This window comes from Lathyrus oleraceus, chromosome 6 (assembly GCF_024323335.1).
Source record: "Lathyrus oleraceus cultivar Zhongwan6 chromosome 6, CAAS_Psat_ZW6_1.0, whole genome shotgun sequence".
Taxonomy (NCBI): Eukaryota; Viridiplantae; Streptophyta; class Magnoliopsida; order Fabales; family Fabaceae; genus Lathyrus; species Lathyrus oleraceus.
Genome location: NC_066584.1, coordinates 105,863,543 through 105,877,433, shown reverse-complemented (window position 1 = coordinate 105,877,433; position 13,891 = coordinate 105,863,543). Strand labels below are relative to the sequence as shown.

At 34.6% G+C, this 13,891-nt stretch overlaps 1 pseudogene; it reads left to right on the top strand.

Moving 5' to 3' along the window:
• The first annotated feature begins 216 nt into the window (after positions 1-216).
• LOC127094242 (uncharacterized) overlaps positions 217-13,891 on the top strand; it is a 42,805-nt pseudogene continuing 29,130 nt past the window's right edge.

The window sequence follows — 13,891 nt, the reverse complement described above, 5'->3', positions numbered from 1 at the left end:
TGCTTTATTCAAAGACAAGAGTACCCACATGGGGCATCAAACAAAGATAAGAAGACTCTTAGAAGGTCGGATGGTACCTTCTTTCTGAATGAAGACGTGTTGTACAAAAGAAACTTTGACATGGTCTTGCTCATATGCGTGGATAGACACGAAGCAGACATGCAGATGACGGAAATTCATGAAGGATCCTTTGGTACCCATGTCAATGGACATGCAATGGCTAAAAGGATGTTAAGGGAAGATTACTATTGGCTGACAATGGAATCTGATTGCTGCAAATATTTGAAGAAGTGCGATAAATGTCAGGTTTATGCTGATAAGATTCATGTGCCTCCAACTCTTCTCAATGTTATCTCTTATCCTTGGCCTTTCTCTATGTGTGGAATTGACATGATTGGTGTGATAGAACCTAAAGATTCGAACAGACATCGCTTCATTCTAGTGGCCATTGATTACTTTACCAAGTGGGTCGAGGTTGCATCGTACGCCAATGTGACCAACCAAGTGGTGCTCCGATTTATCAAGAATCAACTAATTTGTCATTATGGTGCTCCAAGTAAGATCATTACTGATAATGGATCAAACTTGAACAACAAGATGATGAAAGAAATGTGTGCATAGTTCAAGATTGAACACCATAACTCATCTCCTTACAAACTGAAGATGAATGGGGACGTTGAAGTTACGAACAAGAATATAAAAAAGATCATCCAGAAAATGGTTGTGACTTACAAGGACTGGCATGAGATGCTCCCTTTTTCTATACATGGGTATCATACATCCGTCCGCACTTCAACTGAGGCAACCCCTTTCTTCCTTGTATATGGCATGGAAGCAATGCTCCCTGTGGAAGTTGAGATCCTATCAATGAGAGTCTTGATGGAAGAAAATGTCTGAAGTTGAATGGTGTCAAAGCAGATTTGATCAGTTGAATTTAATTAAAGAAAAGAGGATGACAGCTTTATGCCATGGTCAATTGTATCACCAAAGGATGAAGAAAGCTTTTGATAAGAAGGTTTGACGTCGTGTGTTCAGAGAAGGAGACCTCGTGCTCAAGAAGATCTTGTCTTTCATTACTGATTCTAGGGGAAAGTGGACTCCTAATTATGAAGGATCATATGTTGTTAAGAGAGATTTCTCAAGTGGGACTTTAATCCTTACAACTATGGATGATGAGGAGCTCCCTCTTCTTGTGAATGCTGATACAGTCAAGAAATACTTCGCCTAAAAAATAAAATTAAAACAGCTCGCTAAGTTGAATACCCGAAAGGACAGCTTAGGCAAAAAAGAGCGTCTCGGTGGGCCAAAAACCCGAAAGGGCGGTCCAGGAAAAAGTTAGAGACATAAACAGAAAATGATTATCCTAGTAGATTGACACCCGCAAGGGACAATCTAGGAAAAAGTTAGGGATTATAGCAAGTAACTACATCAGGCCATACTTGATCAACTTAAAGCGACCTCGCCCATCAAAGTTTTCTCAATCAAATTACTCTCTCTAGAAGCTCGAACATGATGGATTTCAAAGTTGATAGGGAGAATAGTGGCCATTGCATTTTAATGTAGCCTTTTCCTGTATTTACCATTTTTTTCATCTTTGTAAATCTATGGAGTCCCACCAGTTGTGGACCACCATTCCTTCAATAAAATTTGAGACTTTATCCATTTGTTTGCAACTCTTATTTTACTTCCTTCACGCAAAATGACTTTTTACTTTTGATGAGAAAATTCTTGAAACAAAAGCTTAAAATATTTTGTTCTTGCTTTTAAGGAGAGTGTGTGTGTTTCTTTTAATTTATGAACACAATAAGAAATGTCAACAGTAATCCCATAAAAGGTTGGATCCTGATGTGCGGAGCTCAATGCTTTCTTAAACTAATGTCTTTATTATCCAATGGAATTGTAGAAGTGGATGATTTTTACTTCTTTAGGAGACCTTCCCTCCATTTGGAACCATTATGTTGGTATCCCCAGAGAAGATTGGGCTTGAAGGCAACTTTACTCCATTAACGACTTCTTGTTTTATCTCCAGTGAGGCTTCCATCCTGTTGAGATTAACTGAGTGTTCATTTGTACTGAGATGTTTATTTCATCTCCAGTTCATCTACTATTGCATGCTTTGTCAGCATAAACATGAAACGCATTCACGCATGCCTATATGTCATACGTAATTAAATTCATAGGTCATATTCATATTGCATCCCCTATGTTTCTTTACTTAACTTGGCTGCGTTTATCCCCCAAGTGATATATATTACCTCTCTTCACTAGAGTCGTCAATCTTAAGCATAAAGTGTATACCCTTTCTAAATCCCCGTTGAGTTTATTCCTCGTGGAAGATTTTGCTTTAGCTCTCCTTTCCATACTTGGATAGGATAAATCCTCAGTTTGAGATCATTCCTCACTGAGAAGAGTCTTGTTTGACTATCCCTCTCCAGTTTATTCCTGGATTGAACCTGATCTCTGACAGGTATGATATTGAATCTCTCCATACTATAAAAACCTAGATTAATGGTACATTTATTTTGTACCTTCAAATACTCCGATCTCCGGTGAATAAAACATGTTTATGGTTTCCCATCAAAGAATAATTTTGTTCCCCAACAGTGTTCTTGTAACACTCCCATTGAAATCCCTACCTAACAACAAGTGGCAGTCTCTTTATTTGAGAAGCTTGTTTTGTTCCCGAATTTTTGTTTCGAATGATAAATGGCAGTCTCTTTTCTGAGAACTTTGTCTCTTCCCAGTGAAGTTAGCACACATATCAACTTCCTTATTCTTCCATAAAATGGTTATCTCTCCGAAAAATTCTTGTCAAAGAAGTTTGTTGGAGCTCTTTCACCCTTTTCAAGTGGAATACTTGATTAAAGAAGAAACTGAGACCCGTTCGTGGAATACAACCCGAATCATTTGTTAAAGTTTATTTACCCTTTTCAAGTTGAATACTTGATTAAAGAATAAATTGAAACCCATTTGTGGTATACAACCCGAATCGTGTGGAAATTTATTCGACAACAAGTGGCGGTCTCTTTATTTGAGACGCTTGTTTCGTTTTGGATGACAAATAGAAGTATTTTCGAGAAGTTTGTCTATCCCCAGTGAGGTCCTTTCACCAAATGGTTATCTCTCTGGAAAGTTTATGTCAAAGAATTTTGTTGGAGCTCTTTCACCCTTTTCAAGAGGAAGTCTTGATTAAAGAAGAAACTGAGACTCGTTCGAGGCATACAACCAGAATAGTTTGTTGAAGTTTATTTATCCTTCTCAAGTGAAATACTTGATTAAAGAAGAAATGGAAACCCATTTTATAGCATACAACCCGAATCATGGTTGAAATTTATTATTCAACAACAGATGGCAGTCTCTTCTCCGAGAAGTTTGTCCATTCCCCAGTTGAAGTTTATCAACATATCAATTACTCTTCCGTCAAATGGCTATCTCTCCGAAAGAATTCCGTCAGAGAAGTTTGCCAAAAATTATCACTTTTGCTTCCCCAGAGTGAAGTTAAAAATGACTAATGGCAACTTCCCCAGTAAGCCCGTTATCAAAAATCATCCTCATTCAAATGGCTATCTCTCCGGAAAATTCCCGCTAGAGAAGTTTGACGAGATTCCTTTCAGATGATGCTATTTTCTCTTTACTTGAGAGATTTATTTTGAATATCCCCGGTTGAGTCATTGGTTCCCATCTCCCATCTAGTGATCACCCTTTTCTCAAATGAAAGTCTATTAAAGAATAAAATGGATCCTTTTTCCACTATTAGAAGTTGGTTCTCATTCAACTATCAGAACTTACTTTCTCGTTCCTCGGTGGAGTGTTAATTTTACCCCCAGTAATTTAAACACTTTCCCCAGTTTTTTAGACTTTGGTGATATTCCCTGGTGTTAGTCCCTCTTCTCTCTGCTTGGTTTCTCCAGCAGTAGTGTCTTTTGTGGCATCATAACCCACAGACTTCAGACTCTTGCATTCATATCATATCATAAGCATCATTACGGTATCTTAGGGTCAAAAATTGTGCATTTTAATATTCAAGTTCCTCCAATCTCGTCGAGACGAAGATTGTAACCTTCATATCTCCGAATGGAGGACACTTCAATAGGGGCATCTATAATACCCTAATTTTTACCCCTAAGATCCTTTATCATTTGTATCATTTTCATAACATCAAGATCATCAAATACTTTTGTGTATATCCTTATGCTTTGCTAACCCCACAAAAATAATATATATATATATATATATATATATATATATATATATGTGTGTGTGTGTGTGTGTGTGTGTGTGTGTGTGTGTGTGTGTGTGTGTGTGTATGTATGTGTGTGTGTATGGGTGTGTGTATGTGTGTGTGTGTGTGTGTGTGTGTGTGTGTGTCTTGCTTTGCTTTGTTTGCAAGTTAGGGTTTTGGCATCAAGAAGTACAACGGATGGATCGATCAAGGATTAGTGTGATCATAAATATATCAAGGTGATCAAGAGTCTCCCTCCATCAAGATCAAAGTTTGTACTCACCTCAATTCAAGTTCATCAAGCCACAATTCATCTGACACTCCGAATTAGGGTTTTGGTCAAAGTCAGCTTAATGTTGACTCTTTGACCAAAGCATGATCACATTGCTTGAGGAATGATCCAAGGTATTCAAATGTTTCCTCATAACCCACTCATACAATTCAAATGGCTCAAGAGGTTAGGTTCATGAATAGATGAAAGTTTGAACACAACTGATGAAAAGTCAACAAATACTTAAAGTCAAAGTTTGACTTTTAAGATTTTTGATTAACTATGGACTTTTCAAGTCAAGGATTATGAAAATATGATCATTGAAGTCATTTGATCAAGTTTAGTCAAGAAAATCAAGGTTAGTTGCAAAAAGAACAAAGATGGAGAATTTGAAATTTTTACCAAGTCCCTAACAATCATGTCCAAGTACCCAACTTTCCAAGGCCATAACTTGTGATCAATGCCACCGTTTTCTTTGCTCCAATGGTCATATTAAAGGCCTTGCTTCATACTTCAACTTTGTCCTAGGTGATGAAACCTCAAAAAATGCACGGATAACGAGATATGGGGCCATGAAGTGGATGATTCATTTATTTGTCAAGTGGTAAAACACTGTGAAATTTTCAGCATGCTGACCTACTCAAGTGACCAACTTTATGCCAATTTTTCACCAAGATCCCAACTAATTCTAGCAAAGTGATCAACATGAAAGTTGTAGATCATGATTCCATATTTCCAAAATGTCCAAGATCAAGAATTCCAAATGCTTGAGCTAAGAGAATCGAATTTGGGAAGACAACCTCATGAAATGGTTCATAGATTGAATTCCAAGCCAAAGTACATTACAAATCCAAACAAATCCACAAGTACATGTACTTATTGCTTCTAAATCCCCCCTAATCATAATATTTCACCCACTTTTGAACTATTATCCAAGTAACTAAACCAATACACAATGAATTATTCCAGTTGTTGCATAAATTAGCTTTAATACAATAAGAAGTACCATTGAGCTCCCAAATGGACTTGGATCTGATATATACCAACTCCAAACCTCAGGTCAACTCCTAAGCTTCAGCAAGGACAGCACAAAACACTCCATGAACTCCTTTCTTTTGCCATGCTTCCGACTTGGAGAATTGTGCAAAAAACCATCCAAGCAAGCAATGAAGTACAAGCCATAACTATTTTATGATATCTGAGGCTTCTTGAACCCTCAAGGATGCCTATAAATAAGCCTCATCTACCCACATACCAAGCAAAACTTCATTTTTGCAAGCTTTTGACCTTAACCTCCATTTCTCCCATTTGGCTCGAGCATTCTACAAACCAAAGAGTCCAACCATCTCTTAGGAACTCATAGACATTGTGAGTGACATCAAACAGCAGTTGGAAGTGGTATTGAAGAGGCATTGGACCTTTCTCCAATAGGTATAATCTTGCACTTCAAAACTCACTATACATGCATCATTTCCATGTGATTTCTGAAGCAAACATGTAGCATTTATTGTGTTAAGGTTGATCATTAACTCACATGTCATTCATCTTGTTGTTTATGTGAATTTAAGTTGCGTGAAACCTAAAGCTTCAGTTCTGGTTTTTGCCTTCGTGCTTCTTCATCTTTGAGTATTAGCTAAAACATATCGTACCATTGCGTTCCTTACATTTTTCTAAGCGATTTTGATCTTTATTTCAGGAAAAATGGTTGAGAAATGAGAGAGAGACGTTTGTTTGAAAATCTAAAAAAAAAGGATGAAAAAAAGAAAACAAAAAAAAAGAATGAAAAGAGTAAGGTTTATGATGATGCTGAGTTGGCATTGAAAAAGTCAAAGGAAATGTGTTATATAATATATACAATTGTTTGCATTTTAATTAATGGATATCGCCACTCTAGTGGTAGAAGCGTATGCCTTAAGTCACTTGTAACCAAAAGGTCTGGGTTTTGAATCCCCCTCGCCCCATCCTTTAGTTTTTATTTTACCCAACAGCACATGTAACCCCAAGAGTGTGGGTTCGAACCTGGCCAATATAATGTTTACTTATCTCATTTTGTTTAAATGTCCATTTCTTTTACAAAATTCAAAAACCCATAACTTCATGATCCCTTAACCTTTTTGACCCATTCATTTTGCCATGTGTTCATAAGAATGACTATTTTATGATGATACCAAAAAATCCAAAAAAAAATTATTTATTTCACCACTTTTGATTGGATGGAAAGCATGTGCTTTTTTTAAGTGTTTTTAAGGATCCTAATCAATTCCTTTGGTTCATCTCTTGGTTGTTCTTGTTGTTGAATGCTTGTATGATCATATCACACTTTTTCTTGTATGGATTGTTATCCTTAACATGTTTAAACTTGATTATTTTCATATCATGTCTAAATTGATTCACCTTGAAAACATGTTTGAATGAATGGTTAGGAGATGATTAGAGTTTCCACTTGTTTGTTTCTTATTCATGTAATGATTAGGGTTTAGGTCTAAACTTATTCCTAACATATTCTTGCCTCGTGCTTAACTTGTATGCATAGTGATCCACTTAGGATTTTACTTTGTCCATACCATGTTCATATGATCCATGTTTGAATATCTTTCATTTGTCACAACTTGACTTGACAACCATATATCTTGATGATGATGCTTGTCTTATGTGGTTTGATACCCTTGTGTTGAGTAATGTACACTATAAATCATGTCTTATGATTCTATCCCAATTTGTGATGTTATATCCATATATTGTAATTGTTTATCACTTCAATCAAGCATTTCCTTCATAAACTCCCATGATGATTGAATATGTATCTCATACTTGTTCATGTTCTATCTATTGTGGTGTTATGTAAACCTTTGTCATGTCTTGTTTATGATCATCATACTTTAAAAACATGTAAGTAGCTTGTCCATGGCTTACCAATTTATGCATCTTTATGTATCTCAATCCAAGGGAAACGATCTTATGTTGACTTGTTAGTCATATATTGTATGTTTGTTTGTTGACTTTATTTGTCCATTCATGCATTAACTCTACCCCTTTTTCAAACTAAAACACCCATTCAAACCCTGACTTACTTTTAGTCAATGGATATTTCAACTACACTTGAAAATGCTTTAGTACACATGAAGCATTTCAAACACAAACCTTGACTTACTTTTAGTCAATGGATCTTTCAATTACAAATTCTTTAGTATACATGAAGCATCTCAACTCAAACTTTGACTTAACTTTAGTCAAGTAACACATTCCAAAACATTTTTTTAACCCATTTTATTCTCCCATCCAAAAAATGCAAACAACTCTTAAAAACATAGATAAAATCAAAAGGTTCTTGTAGAGTACTACAGATGCTTAGGGTGTTAATACCTTCCCTTTGCATAACCAACCCCCATACCTTTAATCTCTACTTTCTTTGCTCCTAATTTTACTATTTGCTATGCATGTTTATTTTGGGTTTATTTTGAATCGTTTCCCTTTCCTTTGGAAAAATAAAAGTTCGGTGGTGATATCAATGTTTTGCGAGTCAAGTTAATCCAATAGCTTGATCTTCGATTCCAACTATGACAATTAGGCCTTAACGTTTTGGCCATTGGTCGATCTAGAACATAAGATTTGAAACTTGATTAAAAATTTAAAAAACCACAAGAGAAATTTGGCTAGCTACCAGAGTTGTTAAATAATGAGACAAAAAGATGGTTGAATAAGTTGTTCGTACTTCAGGTGACTTTAATGCATACAAATACATAATTAAAGGTAAAATGTGTATTAATTCATACAAAAATCTATAATTACACAAATAAAATGTTAAGACCATGAATTTAATGATCATTGTCATACAAAGACAAACATACTTGCAAACATTCATCGACGAATAAATCAAATAAATAGATTATTAGAAGGTCTTAATACAAGGGTTCATATCAACCATGACACTTTTATGATTTTATTTGGCGAGAAACTAAAAGTTGCACAAAATTATTAGCACATAAAATCATAGAGAATGAATGACTACTTATTCAAAGCAAGACGTATCTAAGATATATAATTTCCTACGAATCTTTAAAAGAGGTTTTGATGTGAGTTGTTTTGCAAACAAAAAAAAATAGCAAATTGACTTTCTTGTCAACATATTCAAAGATCACATCCCTTTTTTCTACATTACCCCTAAGGAAATTATGTTGTATTTCTATATGTTTAGTCTGCGAATGTATCACAAGATTTTTAGTCAAATTTATGATACCATTGTCATCACACTTAGGTTAAATGTAATATAATTTAAAGTCAAAGTCAAGAAGTTTTTCTGAACCAAATTATTTGCAACAACTCATGGCTACCACACACTCAACCTTGACAGTCGATAAAGTAATGCTAGTTTAATTTTCACCTAAGCCATGAGACCAAGCAATTTCCTAACAAGTGGAAAATGTCACTAGTGATTTTCCTATCTACTTCGCAACCCTCAAAATCGCAATTGAATTTTTTTACTAAACAGCATTCACTCTCCTTGAGGAACCATAAAATAAACTTAAGCGTAACTCTCAAATATCTAAGAATACACTTAAGGATTTTAAAGTCTGTCTCCTTAAAATAGGATTAAAACTTCGCACACATGTAGACACTAAACATTATATCAAGTTGACTTGCACTTAAATAAAGTTTAAAAAACGATCATCCCTTAGCATTTTTGTTATCTCAATATCACTCAAATGATTTGAATCATAGGAAACTTTATCTATCATATAAGAATAAAATATATTATGGAAAAGACCAGATTGCCCTTCTGCATTCTAAGCCCTTCACGTATGCTTCTTTTCCCCAACCCATGTGCCGTTTATAATTTTAAATCTCCCTTCTTACTTTCTCTCTCCAATGCCTACACGTCTTCTCTTTTCCCTAGCCCATGTTGCCACTATATCCCATTTAATGCTTTACTCCTATAGATTTTCCTTTTTGCATTAGGCACACTCCTACATCAATTTTTTTAATATTCCTTACATTAATTTTGGAAGATTTTCATTCTCATATGTCATTTAAGATGAAATTTTCTAATATCCAGTATAAAGGGTTATTTTGTTTTGAAATGTTTTGAAGGGTCCTTTTGAAATTTGTTGATGTTCACTACTTCCGCCATTTCGTTCTCCCTTTTTCACCAACCTGCATTCCCAACCCATTTTTGTCAACTATTCCTTCGTTTCATCTTTTCTTCCTCCATCCTTATCTGCTTAGATCTATGAAACACCGACAATTATGTTGTTGTTGATATTTTTTGTTGTTGTTGTAGGTTTCGATAAATTAGATCTTATTGATCTAAATTGTTTCATCAACGAGTTGTTAAGAAGCTACATGGGTTAGTTACACCGTAATAACATCCTTTTGGGTTTTGTTTTGTTTATGTTTCATGGTTTCGGATTATCTGAGAAGTTAGATATATAGTTTAATTATGTGAATCTAAGTTTTTGCTCTTATTTTGCATAAAGTATGTATGAGATTTGAAGCTGAAAAATACTGTAAAGGTTTGTTAAAGGTTATTGCCATTGTTTTCACAGTTTATGTGAGTTTATAACTTTCATAAACTATAAGTTGTCATGTGTTAGACTGTGTATGTTTGTCTGATTTAGAATTCCCACTAACTCTTTGATGAAATGCAAATCTTTTGTTTGAATGAATGTTGCACGACGAGGATGGTAAATTATTTGAGTGTTGGAACTAATATTTTTGTTCCAACCAGATTCATGTTTAAGTGTCTTCCATAATATGATGGCTCAATCCTCAATCACTATTTGAGGAGGTTCATGTCTTGCCCTTTTGCAATCCTATTTCTAATCCTCCAATGTTCGCTGATTGTTGGTGTAACTGCACTTCTGAAATATATTAAGAGTTTATGAACACAATTTTATAACTTTTAATATATTAATAATATTTTTTAACATAAACTTCAAGATCTCTTACAATTTTCTAATAATATATTAAGAATTAATGAACACATTTTTTCACTTTTAATGTCTTAAATCAACATTTTGATGTCTCTATTGTTGTTTTAACAATTTTCTTTCATGTCTTTATTCATATACAACAATAGGGTTTTGCTATTGGTAATGGATTGACCAACCCAAGAATTCAGGGCTTGTGGTACATAATTTGTTACACATCTATTTAGTACAAAGTATTGTCATCAAACTACTATTTTCTGTAATTTGAAGTTGACAATACTAAACTGAAATATATGAGTTTCATATGATATTATTTTTTTATAGTTTATGTTTGATTCCTAGAGAGTGAAGGTGGAAATAGTTGCAATACAACCTCAAACCAATGTGAAGAGATATTTTTCGACATTCTTTCCATTATAGGAAATACTAATCTAAGTGATCATAATAAACAAAACTTGTTGTATTTTAAGTAAATTTCAAGTTACATTTTAATGAAGTTGATACAACGTAAACTACATTATTATGACATCCGTAGTTGTGTTATGATTTTTCAAAGTTTGAGACACTTTTAAATAAGAAGACAGTTAGGGATGCTTTAGGTGTTGGGGACATATAGTTTGTTTCATGCAACAATGCATTGCATAGTGCATTGAATTAAGATTTGATGAGAAACTATGAAGTAGATATTCCAGCACGTCTTGAGTATGGAACCAAGGTTCTTATATATATTGGATAATTTGATCTTATTTGCAATTGGCTTGGTGAGTGATATATCCTAGAATTATAGGATATTTTATGCCATACATTATGATGCTAAATTGTTATCATATGACCTGAAATTCAAATTGGATTCATGTTGTAACACCCTAAACCCCGCACGTAATTTTAACATATAATTTAATTGAAAATACGACTACAAGGGTGTCACGCACATCAAAAATCAATTATGCTCCATAACATAGGTTACAAAACTTATCACACAACACATGTCATCGCCTACTCGCTTTCACTTAGGGTATCATTGCAGCGGAATCAATCAAATAATTTATAATTGCATTCAAGGTATAAAATCTCATAACTTTAAACTTCATAATGCAATAAAAAATATCATGATGTTCACATCATCACCATTTAAACCTCGTCGAAAACACAACGACAAAAGAAATTAAAACAAAATGTTCTTAGCCCGATGTTATATTGACCAGAGCAAGACCCTACTAAAAGAAACGACAACTATGGGAAGCCACTCCGAGAGCTACCTTCCACTTACTGTAGTAAAACTATTCATGAGTATCTACATGATGCCCATGTAAAGGCAACATTCAAACAGAAGGGGTGAGAATACACTTCAATAATCAACGGTGAAAAACAAGTGGAAGTAAATTATTATATAACATCAACATACACGGTGTTCAATCAACACCAACACACCAAGTATTCTCATCCAATAACACATCATCAACAATCAACATAATGCAACACTTATGCAATACACTTAACACCGACTCGACATGCATGTGGTACCAAATATGAACATTCTGGTTCATCTCACTCCATGATCCCCACCATAGGATCGATTCCCTTTTGGAACCAGAGCACACTAAAATTGATACCATCACCCTAGGTAACGCTTCACTAATCCCCCATAATGGGAATTAGCTAATCGCGCTCGATCCGTCACCATATGATTGAGGCTCACCAAAACTGGACAGAAGTTCGTACATCATGATACATGACTCTCAATTAACATGCATTAACACATCAAGGTTCACCACAAAGGATTTCCCTACACATATATCATCATTCATGTATCACATCATTCTTAATGCAATCATCAAGTCATGCTATAGTGTTATTAACATCAACAAACAGCAACAACTCATCACACATTATTACATGGCATTCATTCATATCACTTTACCCAAGAATGACAACACATAATCGCATTCTTTGTAACAATTCACTAATTAACCAAACAAATCATCATAAACCTCTCTACGGTTGACAATTGACTACTATGAGTGTAACTTAGCCTTAGGAAGCCTATAAGTCCTTTGAAATATGTTAGAAAAGGTTTCATGCTGAAAAAGTAAGTTTTTAAGCGAAAAAGTAGTCTATGTGTCGACACATATGATCCATAGGTCGACACATAGAAGAATTTTTTTTGTCTATGTGTTGACACATACGAGTTACAGGTCGGCACATGTGATACGTTTTTAAAGCATGTACATTCTGAGTCATGTATCGCTTGCATGTGTCGACTCATGACCTTCATAGATTGACACATGACATTCTATGTCAACACATGACCTTCATAGGTCGACACATACTGCAAAATTTTCCAAAAATCGGTTTTTTGACCACCTAAACACTCGCAAATGCATCAAAAACTCATACCACGAAAATCCACCGATTAAAACTCATTTTTCTATGGTTATAGACTCTTAATTTATCATTTTAGTCATAGTTTTCAAGATTCAACTTAATATTACATCACACATCATTATCTTTAAATCATCAAGAACACAATCAAGGTTAAAAACCTTCAAAACATCAATCAATGGCATATCATGATCAACAACATCAAAATAACATATTCAGACATATATTACATAGATTTCACCCTAATTCATCATACAATCAAAAGTGATAACACAATAATTTAAATCTACAATACCCAATCCTAAGGATGTTAATGGTTCATCCATCTACCCCACATGTTCTAACTGTGAGGGCAAATATGCCTAGTCCTTATTTTAATGATGTTAAACCTCTCTATTCGCCCACGTCGTGTCTTTGAATAATATCATCATAGCATAGAAAGCATTCATCCTTTAACATGTTCAAAATATAGGTTCCGGGTGTTCAAGCATATAGGAGCATATCTTATATGTGAATCATGCACTTAATCATAGTAAACATCCTAGGTTCATAAGATATCGGCTTAAATTGGCCATAATATGTTGCAAAACTCATTTTTGGAAGTTTAACCTCGATGAGTCGACTCATTACTCGGAGCAAAACCTTCGGGTCCGAACAGGTCGACTCATAGGTCAACTCACTTCTGGAAAACCTGAATGAGTTGGCTCATGCACTCTTTAGGTTGACTCATTTCCCATTCATATTGCCACGGGTCCGAAAAGGTCAACTCATAGGCCGACTCAACCATGTAATAAACTATGTTTGAGTCGACTCATCCCCTGTTTGAGTCGACTCGGCTCATGTTTCACTTAATTTTCTACTATGTAACTTTGTGAAATTTTTCTGTTATGTTAGTTATTATCCACACATCATATAAATATTCAAATGTCTCTTCTACAACATTTTAACAAGAAAAGTGAAAGATATACACCAAAGTGCTCATCATCTTCATTCTTCATTGCATTTCTCAATAATCACACATAATAATCTTTGTTGAGCATTTTGCATTGCAGCTGTGATAACGTCCAAATAAGACTAGATTATCTTAGT